We start from the raw sequence: 12,008 nt of genomic DNA, 5'->3' as shown, positions 1-12,008 counted from the left end.
ACTTCACCCCAAAGCAAAATGTTACTCCTTAATTTATTTTTCTGATAAATGTGCTGCCTTGAGATTTGAACTAATACTTGAATTCAACATATTTATTTTTTCCTGAACTTTCAGCATGCAGATGTCAAAATCTTGCTGGCTAAAATGTAAGTTCTGTTTTAAAGCAGAAGCAGTAGAGCTATTTTTAAACCTTCTTAACATACAAATTAAGAGATGAGCAAGAAGCTAGAGTAAAAGAGACAAATGGAGAGAGTACAGGTGTGCTTTTCATCACTTCTACAGAAAAATTACAATTTTTCTTCACTGATCCTTCCTTTGTTTTACTTTTTTTTTTTTTTTTTTTAAGCAGTGCAACATATGTTATAGCTAATCATATATAAGCCACTGGGAGAATAAATGCTGTCACTATAATTAATGGCTTAACTCACTCTGAGTATTTTCAGTATTAATAACCAGAATGGGACTTTTGTGTTAGTGTGAACAGGAACATATGTTGCTTGTTGCATTTTGTCTGAGAAATGAAAACAGTGAGCTTGCTCATTCTTCCTAGGTTTTGGTCAGTGTCTTGATTAGGAGCAAGCTAGAGTAATACAGAAAACACCCTGTGTTCCAGTATGGATTGATACAATGTGCGTGCTTGCTTGCTTGCTTTCTTTCTTTCTGTCTTTCTTTCTTTCTTTCTTTCTTTCTTTCTTTCTTTCTTTCTTTTTCTTTCTTTTAGAGAGCAAGAGCGTGTGCACACACATACACACACACATGCATGCAAGCAGGGGAAGGAGCACAGGGAGAGGGGAGACAGAATCCTCAAGCAGACTCCCTGCTGAGTGGATAGCTGACGGGGGGCTCGATCTCAGGACCCTGAGATCATGACCTGAGCCAAAATCAAGAGTTGGACACTTAACCAAGTGAGCCACCCAGGCGCCTCTGCCTCTATTCTTAACATGGTTTCAGGATAATATAAGAGGTTTCAGATATAATTAGTAGTGCTTTTGATCAAGGAAGCAAGCAAGCAAACCAAACTTGAAAAACCATCAAAGCAATCTTTGCCTATGCTTCTAGATTTGTATCAAGAGCCCTGTTCAAAAGGATTCAACATCAAATTATAATGTTCTTCCCTGGTAGTAAAGGGATTTCTTATTATTTGAATATACTTTCTGTTTACTGGTTTTAAAACATGATCATCTAACAATGTAAAAAAATATTTGTACTCTTCCACCTATGTGTAGATAATGGTTTATCCATTGTGGTCTTTTTTTTTTTTTTTTGTCCATGTTGATTATTTATTTAGATTTTTTGGATGTTTTTCTGTATTAAAATAAGGCCCTCACATTTTAAATTACCCTCATGGGTAATAAGTAAATAAATAAAATCTTTTTTAAAAATAAATAAATAAATAAAAATGTGTATTTTCAGTCTTTACCCAACACTGGCAGCATATTGACTCTGAGGTCACTTAACATACAAAGAATCTTGAAGATTTTCTTTTTTCAAAACTGAGATCAGCATTAGATATTTGTATATTTATAAACAAAGCCCAGCTTTATGTTTTCAACCCTTTCTAACTGAAATTAACACATTATAAAGTCATATATGAGAAAACTAATTTTCTATTTTTTTTTTTTAAGATTTTATTTATTAGACAGAGAGAGAGACAGTGAGAGAGGGAACACAAACAGGGGGAGTGGGAGAGGGAGAAGCAGGCTTCCCACCAAGCAGGGAGCCTGATGTGGGGCTTGATCCCAGGACCCCGGGATCATGACCTGAGCCAAAGGCAGCCGCTTAACCAACTGAGCAACCCAGGCGCCCCTAATTTTCTATTAACCTTTTATCTGAATATGTGGTGAAAGTATGTTTTCAAGCAAAATTACCATGTAGAAATTCATTTAGTTATAAGACTATTATTATTTTTAATTTTTATTTTTTTTAAAGATTTTTATTTATTTGACAGAGAGAAAGACAGAGAGAGAGGGAACACAAGCAGGGGGAGTGGGAGTGAGAGAAACAGGCTTCCCGCTGAGCAGGGAGCAAGATGCGGGGCTCGATCCCAGGACCCCGGGATCATGACCTGAGCCGAAGGCAGACGCTTAATGACTGAGCCACCCAGGTGCCCCAAGATTATTATTATTAATCCTCATTATATCTGTCATCTATCACTAATCATCAACATCATCAGTAAACAACAGGAAGAAAGAGACTAAGATCGTTATATATAAACAGACTTTTGCTTGTGTATGGGCATCCATATTTGATTTATGACAATATATAGTTCATGTACACATACACTGTGTGACTACTCTATCCAAGGCTTTTGCTTCATGTACATTTGCTACTTTACTCAAACTATTCCTTAGAGGTATTTATTTAATAATGCCTATTTAGAGATAAGTAATAAGGAAAATGACTTTCTCAAGGCCATGCATCCAAACTGTATTGGCTGGGATTGTTATCCTTATCTTAGTCCCTACTAACTTTGTAATCTTTTATACCCTTTTCATCCCATTGTTTTAAAACTGTTTTTAAACTTTATTTTAAAGAAAGAAGCAATATTTTTAAATATTTCAACAGTAAATGCAGGGTGTAAGTCTGTCACTTCTGTGCATATATATGGTTAGCCATAATATTACACCAATTAAGCATCATGTCACTCTTTTTATACCATTTTGGCAATAGTAAGTACACGTTATCTACAGTCAGTGAAATGGGGGAGGGTAGGAGAAAAACCATTTTGACTAAGAGAAAACAATAGACACAGAAATGTGTGAACTACCTCACATCATTTAACCAACAAGATAAAATTATTTCCACCTAACAAGAAAAAGATAATTTCTAAGATTTTATTTATTTATTTGACAGAGAGAGACAGCAAGAGAGGGAACACAAGCAGGGGGAGTGGGAGAGGGAGAAGCAGTCTTCCCACCAAGCAGGGAGCCTGATGTGGGGCTTGATCCCAGGACCCTGGGATCATGACTTGAGCCGAAGGCAGCCGCTTAACCAACTGAGCCACTCAGGCACCCCCAAAAAAGATAATTTCTAAAAATGCCTCTCAATGTAGAAATAGGCTCAGAAGAAAGCAATGTGCAATATTATAGTTACTTTTACTGTTGTTAATTAGGAAGGGGATATCAAAGGAAAAAAATATGAAAGTAGAAAATAAATAAATAACAAATAAACCTAGGAAGAAATATTGGTAAATTAAAGAGAGTGATTGAGCTATCACAGCAATTAACCTAACAAACCTGAAACAGTGAAGTGATCCATTTAGAATAATCACATATGAGCTAGGACCTATATTCACTGCTGTTACACATTGAGGGACTGAATCTAGTTGAGTCCTAGGAAAATAAAATTAAAACCAATAAACATATCTAATTTATAACATTATAAGTAGCATTCTACATGACTAGATAGATTGTATGTAAACACAGACATAATAACATAATTAGGTTCATGTTAAATGTTACATGCAAAATAAGCTCTATTTAGTGAATCTAGTTATTCCAAATTAATTCTTTATAGGTTTGATCTAAAATTTTCCATTCAATCACTGTTGCCAAATACAGGTATAAAGCTATCACAGGGGCGCCTGGGTGGCTCAGTTGTTAAGTGTCTGCCTTTGGCTCAGGTCATGATCCCAGGGTCCTGGGATCGAGCCCCACATCAGGCTCCCTGCTTGGTGGGAAGACTGCTTCTCCCTCTCCCACTCCCCTGCTTGTGTTCCCTTCTCCGCAGGAAGCCTGCTTCTCCTTCTCCCATTCCCCCTGCTTGTGTTCCCCTCTCTCACTGTGTCTCTCTCTGTCAAATAAATAAATAAAAACTTAAAAAAAAGAAAAAGCTATCACAACTGCTTTAAGAAGGAGAATGTTATTTGAAGTTACTCATTTAAGAATCTTACAAAATGGCACCGAAAGTTGAACTATTTCTCCTTATTTAAAGAAACTTTAAACTCTATTTTAAAACTTTAAACTCTCTTATATTTTACTTTAGATAAAACATCACCTAGGTTATTAATCTCTGCATACTTTTTTATACTTATGAAGATATAATTTTCATGTGAACATTTGAATAATTAGATAATCCAGAAATATCATGCGTAATAATTTTGGCTTAATTATATGCCAAATGGTACTGGATGAGTAACTATAATTTCTGGGAATTAACTCTAAGAATTGAACATATACTCTAGTTATTTGTTCTTTAAAGTTATTGAAGCCAGTGGTACTTTTCCCATATACTATTTTGATTTATTTTATGTCACTCAAAATGATTAATTTCTCGGATTTTTCTGAGATTTTTTTTTTTTTTTTTTTTTTTTTTAACTCTGAGGTCAGGAGCCTTCCTTCAGTGTTTATCTGCAAGACTAGGACAGAAAGAAATAAATGTTATCCGTGGCCCTAAAGTTCTATATAATCATGGTGAACTCAGTTCTTATTTGAAAAATTGAGTCCAGAGGTTTCATTTGTTTAAGCATTGCATTCTCTATGTATAATTTCACTTTTACTTAAATGTAATTTGTATCTCTGGAACTGCATCTCAATTTTAGGTAGGACTGCTAGAACCTTAGAGAAGGCCTCAGCTCACAAAACTGGTAAATGATACATTTAGCCAAGTAACAGAACACTTGATGACCAGTGTCCTAAACAACACATATGATGACATTACTTCATAAGAAAACTGAGGATAGGAGACTCCAAGATTTATTTAGTAGTTCGTTGATATTATGAAGTTCATATTCTCTTTTTATCTTTTTGTTCAGTTATTATTTTGTGTGTTGGCTTTGGGTCTTTGTGCTTACTGCCTTTGGATACAATGTGACTTCAACAGCTCTAAATATCATAGCACCGTTCAATGAAGGAAGAATAGGGGGAAAAAAATACCAGTGAGATATTCTATTACCTTTCTTTTTTTAAAATCAGAAATAAATTTCACCTAAGTTCTCTAGCAGATTTGCTGATTTGTCTTTATACCTCATTGATGAAAGCTGAGTACATGGTCATTTCAGTCTCAAGGGAGGTAAAATATTAGTTGTCTTTTTCCACTTTAAAATCTAGGTGGACAAGGAAGAAAAAAGTTGGAGTATTCGTTGAAAACCTCAGTTTTTATAATATCAAACTTGACTCAGATGTTATGAAATATAAAATTCACAGCATGTGAAGTTCTCCTAACAAACGAGTTAGAATATTTTCCTAATTATAATTTGAGGATCACACAATACTTGCTTCATTTTGTTATTCTAATGATTCAGTGAGAGTTTCAGTGGTGTGTTTATTTTCTTTCTATCAAAAAAAAATGGGGGGGGGACTTTAGGTTTAGTCATGTAATGACACATTTATACTATCAAGGTTTATTGATATAATTTCTCAAGGTTTAGCACAGATATTTTAACTAAAAAATAGGCTAGTAGATGGAATCATGTGCATAAAACTTTTTGGAAAGGCTGGGAGGACTGGAAGTAAGTGGAGTTAAAACTGGATGATAGATTTCAAGAACTAATACTGTAACTACCAATGAGATATAAGAAATTTACTCTTGCTTCTCCCATGGCTAGTATCATCAGAGTTGTGTTTCATACCACAAAACTGGTAACTAATAAAAAAAGGACAGCAAACACTATGTTTAACCACTATGCTTCTCCATCTCTTGAACACTGAACTCCAGAATGTAACTACATCTCCATTCTATAACCTCACTCATTATCATCAACAGCAGCTAGAGGATGTCCTATGCTTCAGTATCTCAAGCTTGTGTATGACATTGTTGAATCAGCTTGCTAGCTGCAAGGGAGTCTGGGAATTCTTTTTTTTTTTTCTTCCTTACTTCTGATGTACCGAAAGGTACATAGAAGTGGTTACATTGAGGGACCTTGTCCAGAATAAATAAAGTCACTTTCAGGATCAAGAAAAGCAGTTTATTAGGGAAAATCAATGAAGAAGTAAAATTGGGTTTTCACTTAGTATGAATATATCCCAGAGAATCTTATGTGACCTGCCCAAATCAAATTAATAATAGATCATTTCTTGGTTTTCTCTGGTTTCATTGTAAATTACAGATATTAAAAAATCAATCAGTTTGCATTTTGAACATAATATGAAAAACAATAGTGGTTTGATATTTTTTCTGAGAGACATGAAAGTATTTTAAAGTTTTATTAAAATAATCAGTCATTTATCAAACTGATTTTTTGCATATAACAGAAGGCATTCCCATTTCTAGAAAATAAATTCAATATATTTTCAACTCAATCATTACATTATACCTCTGGTGGTTCCTGTGAATGATGTTGAGAGATACTTCTGTTCATCTTTATGTAGTTAGATGACAAATGTTTGTTCTGTCTTGATGTTTCAGCATTACTTTTGCATTATTAGAGAGAGATTCATAACTCCCTAGACAACTAATGCAAAGCACCTCTTTAAAATCAGACAGCCATATAAATTCTAAATATTCCCCAAGCTTTTATAAAATTTGATTAAAGGGTAGATCTGTCAGTGTGTATTGTTATACATTTTTCCTTTGAAGGAGTGAGAGGAGAGATATATACAGAAGAAAACATGATTACAAGAGGAAAATAGAAATGACTGATATTATTTCCCCTGAATTTAATATGGTACATAATTTTGAGGAATCCAATTTTATTAGTCATGACTCTTTTTTTCACATTTTTAAATAATTTTTATGTTCTTTGAATTTAAAAAAAATCTTTATGTAGGAATAATAATGATCTACTTATAATGTCTTTTAAGAATTTATATAAATTCATTTAATATCAAGTTATATAAGTTATTAGATTATCTTTTTAAGCATATCACATTAATGACAGCATGTGATTAATAGAGAATTATTGAATTGAATGCCTTCCCAAAAACAACATATAAAAAATCTAAATTTCAGATATTTTTTATAACTTTTTGTTGTATTCTAAAATTATATAATCCAGAATACATAATAACCACTATTACACAAGTCTTCGTGATTCTACCTAATATTTTCTTAATATATGAAAAATTTAACTCAAATTTATACATGGAAGTTAATTGAATTTTATAAATATTACAAATCATATTTTTGATGTAACTTTTAAGACATTAACATTTCTACTTAAATATCAGAATGTATTAAGAAAAAATACTATGCAGAATTGCATGGAACAGTATTTTCCTCCTAATATGAATGTATCACAAAATTATTAAGATATTTGTGTACATATGTTTATACATACACACAAGAATGAAAATGCTAATTTTTTCATAATAATTGGAAGAAAATTTGGACAACTTCTAGGCACAATTTTGAGTATTTGTGATAACTTTGGAAAATTTCTATTATTACATTCTCTTTTTTTTCAATGATTTTATTTATTTGAGAGAGATATCACGGGTTGGGGCAGGGGCAGAGGTACAAGAAGACTCCCTGATGACCCCCAGACTTGATGTGGGCTGAATGGGGGGCTGGATCCCAGGATCCTGATATCATGACCTGATCCAAAGAAACTTAACCTACCATGCCACTCACGCACCCCTACTGCATTCTCATTTTTAAAATGTATACATTCTCAAGCTTTTTAAAATGTCTATTTTACATTTGAATAAAAGTAAGGGAAGGATCTTGAGTTTTCATTCTGATTCCACTGTATGAAAAGCTGTAGAAGTCATAAAAATTTTTTTGAGTACTAATACCTTAACCTATAAAATGAACTTATTCATGTAGCTAACTGTAACATATATTTTTCCCCAGGTATCAGAAAAAAAGATTTTGATTTGGAAATTTCTAAGGCAAATTACTCTAATTGTACTGTTTCTATGTGTCATATCTGAATTATCTCTATGTAGTTAAATTATTCAAAGTCTAAAAAAATAATAAAGTCTATGGCAGTAATATGGGTGGTTCTTCAAGTTAAAAGTTGCATTTAGAATTTGTACTGTGGTAATATAATAAATGCAAATACAACACAGAACACTGACATTACTCCCATTAGTTGCTAAATATAATGACGTTATTAGGAAAGTCTAAATGTTCTGTCTTCTGTATTAGCTTCTCACAATACAGGTTATTTATCGTCACTCCTTGGAGAAAATTTATAACACTTTTAAGGAAATAAATTTTTCATTTTAAGAGTGTGCATCAAACATCTATGCATGTCACTTAGAATGCGTAGGAATTTTTTAACAGTAAGTCATCTTTTATTGACTTATGGACCCTTTAAGCATTGCAGACTTTTGCGTACGGCTTCATAAAGTTTATCTGTATTGTGTACATAATCCAATGTAGACTATGGTGTTGTTTTTTGTTTGTCTTTTGTTTTTATGAGAGAGAGTGTGCAAGCGTGTGAACAGGGGGAGGGAGAGGAGCAGAGGGAGAGGGAGAAGCAGACTCCCCACTGAACAGGTAGGCCAATGTGGGGCTCAATCACAGGACCCCGGGGTCATGACCTGAGCTGAAGGCAGACGCTTAACCAACTCAGCCACCCAGGCACTCTATAGTGTTTTTAGGATAATAGAGCCAAAGATGTTTCTGTTGTGTTTCATGTTACATTATTGTCCCACAGAATGAAACAGTTTTTCTTTTTTTTTTAATTTTAGAAGTGTATGACATATATTAAGGATATGCTGCTTTTTTGTTGGTGGTGTTTTCTTCAGCCATCCATAAAAGCCTACATAGATTTAATTTTTTCTTAGTTCAGAGGGATAGGCATTATTTTAAATTTGTTTTTTTAACATGATTTTGATTGTTAGAATATAGTTTCTGAAAAACAGGGGCAGTTATTTTTCCTTTTCTTTTTAAGTATGTTATACATACAATATTTGAAGAATTTATGCTTAGATAAATTCTGATTATTATTATTGGAAGATTTAATGATTGAACTTAGTTCTTTCATGCCAAGTGTTATATTCATTAATTAATATTTAGACTAACTCATTTGCACAAAGTGTTCTCTGTTTCATTTAAAGCCACTTTTACTATTTTTTTATGTATATATTCTAGAAAATTGTTTAAAAGTGAATCCTTAATAACTTTGTAATACAAAGCCACCAAACATTTTGGCTTCTCCTCTCATGAATATCAAAACAATGTGAGTAACAAAATAAATAGATTTGGATTAAATTCCATCTATAAAATAAATAACTATGAATCCATAGTGGTATAAATAAATGATTGAGTGAATTTAAAAGATGGGGGAGAATAAACAAATCTTCCAAGGAAAATTTTAAACAGTTTACAAGGATCCTATGTCCTTAAGAAGAGGGATCATAACTCACCACGTCTTAAGCATAGGCTGTGCATAGTAGAGGAAGAGGAGAAGCAGCAGCAAGAGCTGCTCTTGACTATTACATCACAGCTTAGACAAAAACCAGTTTGAACTGGATGATAGGGCTAACTTAAGATCAAAACCAGTAAAGATAATAGAAGAAAATGGGTATATCCTCACGATTCTGAGTTAGGCTAGATATCTTAGGACACCAGTGTATGAACTATATGACACATTGATAAATTGGAATTTATAAAAATTAAAAATTCATGCTCATCAAAAAAACCAATATGATATCTAGTAGAAAATATTTGTAAATCACATATATTATTGAAAAGGAATTATATCCACAATATATTTTAAAAACTAAAACTCTGGACCTTAGTAACAAACAGATGAATAAAGTAATAAATTGGCAAAATACTTGAATAGGCACTTCTTAAAAGAAGATATAAAAAGTCCAAGAAGTATATAAATAAATTCTCAACAGCATTAGTCAGCAGATAAATAAAAACAAATATAAAATGATAAAACTACATAAACACAAAAATAGCTAAAATGAAAACAATTTAAAGCACCAAATATTCTCCCACATATGTCCTGTGGGACATATGGAAACCCAAAATTTTCAGTGTAAAATGGTAAACTTACTTTGAAACCTTTTTGTGTTCCATCTCAATTTTCCATTTTCCATTTGGGATCATTTTCCTTCTGGCTAAAAAATACCCAATACCATCTTATTGCACTTTTAATAGATGAGGGTTTTTTTTTTTATTTTTATTTTATTATGTTATGTTAGTCACCGAACATTACATCATCAGTTTTTGATGTAGTGTTCCATGATTCACTGTTTCTGTATAACACCCAGTGCTCCATTCAATACATGCCCTCCTTAATACCCATAACTGGGCTAACCTATCCCCTACCCCCCTCCCCTCTAGAACACTCAGTTTGTTTCTCAGAGTCCATAGTCCCTCATGGTTCCTCTCCCCCTCCAATTCCCCCACCCCCTTCATTTTTCCCTTCCTACTATCTTCTTCTTCTTCTTTTTTTTTTTTAACATACAATGTATTCTTTGTTTCAGAGGTACAGGTCTGTGAATCATCAGTCTTACACAATTCATAGCGCCCATCATAGCACATACCCTCCCCAATGTCCATCACCCAGCAACCCCCCATCCTTCCCTCCCTGCCTCCACTCCAGCAACTCTCAGTTTGTTTCCTGAGATTAAGAGTCTCTTATGGTTTGTCTCCCTGTCTGGTTTCATCTTATTTCATTTTGTCCTTCCTTCCCCTATGATCCTCGGTATTGTCTCTGAAATTCCTCATATCAGTGAGATCATATGATACTTGTCTTTCTTTGATTGACTTATTTCGCTTAGCATAATACCCTCTAGTTCCATCCATGTCATTGCAAATGGCAAGATTTCAATTTTTTGATGACTGCATAATATTCCATCACATATATATACCATCTCTTCTTTACCATTCATCTGTTGATGGACATCTTGGCTCTTTCCATAGTTTGGTTATTGAGGACATAGCTGCTATAAACATTGGGCACATATGCCTTTGGATCACTATATTTGTATCTTTGGGGTAAATACCCAGTAGTGCAAGTGCTGGCTCATAGGGAAGCTCTATTTTCAACTTTTTGAGGAACCACCATTCTGTTTTACAGAATGGCTACACCAGCTTGCATTCCTACCAACAGTGTAGGAGGGATCCCCATTCTCCACATCCCTTGCCAACATCTGTCGTTTCCTGACTTGTTAATTTTAGCCATTCTGACTGGTGTGAGGTGGTATCTCATTGAGGTTTTGATTTGGATTTCCCTGATACTGAGTGATGTTGAGCACTTTTCATGTGTCTGTTGGCCATGTGGATGTCTTCTTTGCAGAAATATCTGTTCATGTCCTCTGCCCATTTCTTGATTGAATTATTTGTTCTTTGGATGTTGAGTTTGATAAGTTCTTTATAGATTTTGGATACTAGCCCTTTTTCTGATATGTCATGTGCAAATATCTCCCCCCATTCTGTCGGTTGTCTTTTGGTTTTATTGACTGTTTCCTTTGCTGTGCAAAAGCTTTTTATCTTGATGAAGTCCCAATAGTTCATTTTTGCCCTTGCTTCCCTTGCCTTTGGAGATGTTTCTAGGAAGAATTTGCTGTGGTTGAGGTCAAAGAGGTGGCTGTCTGTGTTCTCCTGTAGGATTATGATGGATTCCTGTCTCACCATTAGGGCTTTCATCCATTTTGAGTCTATTTTTGTGTGTGGTGTAAGGAAATGGTCCAGTTTCATTCTTCTGCATGTGGCTGTCCAATTTTCCCAACACCAATTTTTAAAGAGACTGTCATTTCTCCATTGGACATTCTTTCCTGCTTTGTCAAAGATTAGTTGACCAAATTAGTTGAGGGTCCATTTCAGTGCTCTCTATTTTGTTCCATTGGTCTATGTGTCTTTTTTTGTGCCAGTACCATACTGTCTTGATGATGACAGCTTTGTGATAGAGACTGAAGTCCAGAATTGTGATGCCGCCAGCTTTGCTTTTCTTTTTCAACATTCCTCTGGCTATTCAGGGCCTTTTCTGGTTCCATACATATTTTAGGATTATGTGTCCCATTTCTTTGAAAAAAGTTGATGGTATTTTGATAGGGATTGCATTGAATGTGTAAATTGCTCTAGGTAGCAAAGACATATTCATTAATATTTGTTCTTCCAATCCATGAGCATGGAACGTTTTTCCATTTCTTTGTGTCTTCCTC

This window comes from Phoca vitulina, unplaced genomic scaffold (assembly GCF_004348235.1).
Source record: "Phoca vitulina isolate PV1807 unplaced genomic scaffold, GSC_HSeal_1.0 scaffold67, whole genome shotgun sequence".
NCBI lineage: Eukaryota > Metazoa > Chordata > Mammalia > Carnivora > Phocidae > Phoca > Phoca vitulina.
Note: the sequence above shows the minus strand (reverse complement) of the source record.